General features: G+C 35.8%; 1 pseudogene; it reads left to right on the plus strand.

The window, feature by feature from the left end:
- Positions 1–5,661, plus strand: part of LOC136067053 (haloacid dehalogenase-like hydrolase domain-containing protein Sgpp) — a 27,492-nt pseudogene extending 21,831 nt beyond the window's left edge.
- The last annotated feature ends 1,056 nt before the right edge of the window (positions 5,662–6,717 follow it).

A 6,717-nucleotide genomic window follows, 5' to 3' on the forward strand; every position in this document is an offset into this window, starting at 1 on the left:
GTTTTCTGCATACAATGATATTGCTATGTTATTGTGTTTCAGGAGTTACTTATTCATATGTTCAAGAGCTTTACAGAATCTAGAGTTAGGTGTGAGTGAGTTTTCCAACTGTTCCCAACTCACGTTTAAGTCTAGAGTCTGTTATAGGGTTTTGTCACGGAATAGCCAAAGGGGGAGATTGTAAGGTTGAATTTAATCAACCATCTAATTGGCTTTATTCCGTGACCAATTTGCTTGTAATTTAGCACTTAGTAACCCTGTATTTAGGTGGGAAAATTGTAAGGGTAGTGCGTGAGAAGATGTGAAAAAAAGCCCAAAAGTGTGCAAGAAAAACAGAGTCTCGTGACTAGGACTTACTGGTGGTTCGCGACTGGCAAGCTGCGAAAGGCAGGCACGTGAGAGGCACACTGGGAAGCTGAAGGGTCGCGCCAGCTGTCGCGCTACAGGACAAAAGTTCCAGGCTGGCCAGGCCGTTACGTCGCGACTGGAACTCGCGACTTGGACAAGCCGCGAGTTATCCCTGTTTGGCAAAAACTGACGTTTTGCATTCCCTTCTCACCCTACTATATATACACCCTTATACCCTCTAAATTGAGAGAGCTTCCAGAGAGAATTTTGTGAGAGAAAACCCTAGAGAAATACAAGATTGATTCATCCCCAATCTTCATCTAAAGTGACTCTACAAATTCCTCTACTCTCTTCCTCTCCATTGTCAAACCCTTGAGAGGTCATTTACCAAACCCTTATCTCACCACACCCACGTCTGTGAGAAGGTTCATTTGGTGCTTAGGGAAGCCGTTTGGGAAGGAACCAATATACATTGGTTGATGCTATGGCAAGTAGCGGAATCCGGGAAGCTAAAGAAAAAATAGGTTCGGCGTAACCTCGTTGGAGCAAGAAGCTTAAAGGGCTTAGGTACTTGGGTAGATTAGGCTTGGAGGGTCTTCTGCTGTTCATGTATCCCAACTATATTCTTTAGTGGATTTTATTACCGCTTAGAGGGCGGCAGAGAGGTTTTACGCCGAGGACTTCGGTTTCCTCTTCGATAACACATCGTGTGTTGTCCGTGTGTTTGCATCTTCTTTCCCTTTATCTTTGCCTTATATTTACTAATGTGGATGTGTTTATATTTGGCTTAGATTGTTCTATCAATTTTGTTATAAGCTTGTTATCATATTCCGCACATTAATTGTTTGATATAAAGCTTGAATTGGTATTTTTATATCTGGGGGTCTAAACGTTCAAAGGTGGTTCATACCCATATTGAACTTTCACATCCTTAACCACTTGATGTAATTTCTTCTCTATGGCCTTTAACTCTACTTCCCTGCCTAGAATGATCTCGATCATATAAGTCTTCAACGCTGAGATGGGATCTCCAGCAGCATAGTGTGCCTTCTCAGCTGCCGAAAGAGAACCACAAATCGAGGCAAACATTTATCACCACCAAGGTTTTTTTTATTTATCAAATACCATGTCAAAATTTAGTGACCAGTTCCAAATTTATGTCATTAAATTAAATAAATCAAGTGGTACAAATTAAGAGGACTGAATCAAGAGTGGTACAAATTTGTATTCTTTTTGTAAAAGAACCAAAAACAGAAAATTGCACTTGTTCATCAATAAATACAAATTTATATTTGTGAAACATTTTCAATTTTTTTTATTATTTTGAAACTCGGGATATTTTGTTATTCGAAATTCTCAAGTATAAACTAGTTAAAGATCCTTTAGAAGCTGTACTGGTAGCTGTTTTGCACGGCTTGCATTTTGCTTATGAAGTTGGGTTTTGAAGGCCTATTTTAGAAGGTGATTTATCAACAGCCATCAAGTCCATGATCCACATGGATATGAATTAATCATAGTTAGGAAACATCATTAGGGAGCAAGTTCATTACTGAATGGCTTTGTGCACTTTGAACTTTCTGTTCTAGAAAGAGAAAAGCTGACATAGTAGCTCATAGAGGCTAGGCATGCCTAAATTATGTTGTAAAAGAATGCTCAACACCTATACAAACTTTGTTGTGAACAGTAGTTATGGAGGATTCTTAGAAATTGCATGGTTCACAGACTGGTTTCAATGGACGGTTGCTAATTACTGAGGAATTCTTTGTCCAGAATATTGCTGGCATGCATCACGATGATATTACTGAGTTGCTCTTCCCTGATGATATTCAACGAGGCTTGAAGTTTGTAGATGATAAGGACACCATATTTCTGGGGTACAACTGGGTCCTATAGTGTGGATAATAATCCCGCTAGGGTCGAATCACCAACACAGATATAGAGAGAATAAAATGTAATGTAATAATGAATGAGGAGTCTCATATTTATAGACTCCTTTGTATCCCTTGGAAAGAGATATGTCTGTTTACCAAGAGTTGTATCTTATCTAAGAGATACAATTCTTCAGTAAATAACTAACTCTAACGTTTAATTAATTCTCTACTATAGGTTGGTGAAGCAACATCATCCACCAAGTAAAGGCTATTATATAAGTGAGGGTGCACCATAATATGGCGTAATCACCTATTACTATTATATTAACTACAATAAACATATACTATGGTGTCACCATTGTATTGTCCAATGTTGATTCTCATCTATACTCTTCATAAATTGGCGTTAGTGTCTGATTTTGGCAAAACTGTGTACACATTTTGTCATGTACCACTAAGAGCACCATTTGTTATATACCACTCTAATAGTGTACTCTAGATGTCTTATCACTCACTATTATTTCAAATGAATGGCATTGAACATGTGAAATGTTTGTCACCACACACAGCTAGGAATCTCACTTTGCACCCACACTGCCAGTTGACATCTTTCAGCCAAACCAAACATGTGTTAATTTGCACTAAATCGCTTGATACTTCCTCTAAGCCAATACCTTAAAGGTTTTCTTGTATGAGTTTAGCGACTTTTCATTTTACAAGCTATGTTATGTATGATGCACATTAGTGGACTTTACATTCATACACTAACTTTTTATATAATGTTAAGTTATTTTGCTTAATACTGACCAATTGTGTCCCCAAAGCAGAAGCTGCATAGCCATGTTCTCCAAGCATCCCCAGTCCTTCCATCTATGCAACTACATGTAGTATCCCACCTAGTTTTTGGGTCCACAAGTCTCATATGTCCTACATGCACTCTAAATCTATCTAGAGTTAATCATTTGATCATAGGATTGGCCACTACCTCACTCGAGGGATAATCTAGATTTGCATTTCCCCCCTCTCCACTATATTTTGAATATAGCAATACATCGATGTGTTTGCCCTTGGAGCCACTTGCTCCACTTTTTATTAACGAGATAGCAGACCTTTTGTCACAATAAACATCAACCAATCTATTGAGTATACCTAATTTAAATTGTCGATAAATAATTAAATCCAGATAGTATTACTTACCGTTATGCTGCATCATATGTATTTCGCCTCAATTGTATGCTTCGTAACATAACCTTATTTTTTGTTTTGACCAAGAAACAATCGTCTCATTGAATGGGAATATATGCTAGTATAACATATTATTTCTAGATCACTTATGCCAGAACATAGTTTCATTCCCTTGATGCCTTAGAGATGACGGAATTTTTTCTTTAACTACTCGCCAATGTGCCCTACTGGGATTAGGTCGATATTTACTCCCACCGCATAACAAATATCTAACCTTGCACTTGTCATAGCATGATGAGGCTGCCCTTAACATGGACATAGGGGACAATACATTTCCTCCTCATCCAAATATCTGACCTTATGCTTACCATAGCATGCTAAGGTTACCCTGGCCTTAACATGGACATGCATTTCCTCCTCATCCTTAAGATACATTTTTATTGTTTTATTTTTCGGATAATTCCTTTGCTCTCCATATATAATCTTAATGATCTAGTGGACTCATTTTAAAAACAATCTTTAAGATTGCTTGGTGGAACTATAATACCTTTGCCTAGAGTATTACTTGAGTCCAAACATGGATCTTTTCATCTTGTAGACTTTTTCTTTCATGTCCTTTAAATTGGAAACCCTCTTGTTGTGACATATAGATGTCTTCCTTCAATTCACCATTGACAAATCTAGTCTTGACACCTAATTGTTGTAATTCCAAGTTTATCAATGCCACAACAGACATGACTATTCTAACCGAAGCAAACTTTGCTACCGGCGAATATGTAACAAAAAAGTCTACACCAGGGTTTGAGTAAACCCTTTTCCTATAGGTACACTCTCTTTTCTAATGCTCCCACGATCTTTAGCATCCATATTGATCATGATCTTGCGATTTAAGGTCCTCCAGTAACGTTTGATAATTCAGTGTGCAATTTGTCGTAGCTATTTTTAGCCTATGCTCTCGTTCTTTCTTCTCCTCAGTCCAAACCAGTGCCTTTGGTCCAAAACAGTGCACTATTGCAACTAGAATAATGGTTGAAACTCATGAAAAATCTCTTATTGTCGAAAAAGAAATCTGGGATGTTATCCCCACCTTTTTTATTGTCACCCCAACATGTTTCACCAGGAGTGATTGCATTTGGCTTCTAGTTGGTTCCATGCTTCCATGGTTTAAACACCGCCATCTAATTGTCTCAATCATGGTAGCCATTCAGGACATCCTTGATATGAATTGATTTGAAAAGCCCCGGTTACATCACTACTCTTCATTTGTCTGCAAAGTATATTCAATACCACAACTGTAAAACAACTGTTCCTTGCGACCTATCGCCTGTCATCCCCATAAATTAACCTGATGTGGATTTCTTTTTCCACCGAGTTCTCTTGGTACTGTAGATGACACCATCTGACCATCACCCTTTAATCCATTCTCAAACATCACAATAAACACCCAATATTTCTGCATTAGAACTTATAAGATCCACTCCACCATCATCCACATGAAAACACAAATTTATTGAAGACACAATCTTGTTGAAGAAATTGCATCAAGAACCTTACCACTGTTGGATCCTATAATGTGGATGATAATCCCGTTAGGGTAGGAATCATCAACATAGATAGAAAGAGAATAAAATATAATGTAATAATGAAAAAAGAGTCCCGGTATTTATACACTCCTTTATGTCTTTTGGGAAAAGATATATTTGTTTATCAAAAGTTGTATCTTATTTAAGAGACACAACTCTTCAGTAAATAAATAACTTTGACGCTTAATTAATTCTTTACTGTAGATTGGTAAAACAACACCATCTACCAAGTTGAGACTTAATTAATCAGCTATTACTATTATATACTAACACATTTGATTTCAGTGGTAAATTCAATTTCTTCAAGGTCCAATGAAGTGATTATTTTTTATGAATTTACGTAGATTGGCCTTAGAATAATTGAAGCCTGTGAATGGCCTATATAAATTGAAAAAGTTGAAGGCCGTGAGTTGAAACGAGCTGCAGTTACCAATGCCCCAAAACTAAATACTGAACTCATGATTTCAGTCCACTTCTTTGAGCTCTTATTCTCAGGAATGAATGTGACCATGCCAAGCCACACGTAGATCTGGAGTGGCAGCTGGGTTGCCGGTTGTTGGTCTAACTACCAGAAATCAAGAACACTTACTGATGGAGTCAAAGGCAGACTTATAATAAAGGATTATGAGGATCCAAAAGTGTGGGCAGCCTTAGAAAAGCTTGATAAGAAATGAGACAGTAGCAGGTTGAAGCATTTGCAGTAGCGGATTGAAACATTTACCGAATTTTTTTTTTTTAAATCTTTAATGTCATATATATTTATATATATAACTAAAAGCCTAAGCGTAGTTTTTCTCAAAAAAAAAAAACAAAAACTGAAACGTAGTATTTATTGTTACTACGCTTTAGTTGAGCCACGTCATTATCCATGTCATCTTTTATTTTTTTTATTTTTCTTTTTTGTTAATTTACTTACCATTTTAAAAAGAATGCAAAATATATGATGACATATTCTCATGACTTTACACATTCTAAATAGTCTTAATTCTTTTGCTTTGCTACATATTCCATAACTACATACAACACATGGAATAACAAAAGGTTGCATTTATCTGTACAAAGTTTTGAACAATAATGTATTAAACAATTTTGCATAACTACTCTGCAATCGTCGTAGTTTGTATATGTCAATACCATCTTTGTTCTGAAAAGTGAGAAACCAAGAGAATCAAAGAGAAAACTCACATGGTTGACAATGATTAAATATTCCTTGATTAATTCCTCCTAGTTGAACATGTACACTCTCTAAAAAAAAAAAAAAATTTATCTAGATCTCAATGTTGAGTGCAGTTTACTAGAATTCTTTATCATATGTTACTTTTTAAAGATCTTATCACCTATATAGATGGGACTTTTGGTTTATGAGACAAGATCCACAAAATGGTGGTTTTATATGATTATATTTAGATGACTTTACAATGCCGTGAAGGATGCATTGGTCTTATAATTATTTTCCATATAATGTAAGCAATCATATAATTTATCAATTTAAAAGGCAATATATTGTGGGATTTTTTTATACGTTGTAATTTAAATACAATTTCAAATAACACATATTGACTTTCTAAATATATACATTCTATATTATATTAATTCAATAATATTCCAATAAAAAGTAATTATATCAAATTTTCTCGCGCATTGCGCGGGTCTGCAACTAGCTAAATTAATAATGGATACAAGAGATATATAATCTACCTTACAAACAGACTTGATGACAGATGGTAAAT

This window comes from Quercus suber, unplaced genomic scaffold (assembly GCF_002906115.3).
Source record: "Quercus suber isolate HL8 unplaced genomic scaffold, Cork oak 2.0 scaffold_56, whole genome shotgun sequence".
Classification (NCBI taxonomy): Eukaryota; Viridiplantae; Streptophyta; class Magnoliopsida; order Fagales; family Fagaceae; genus Quercus; species Quercus suber.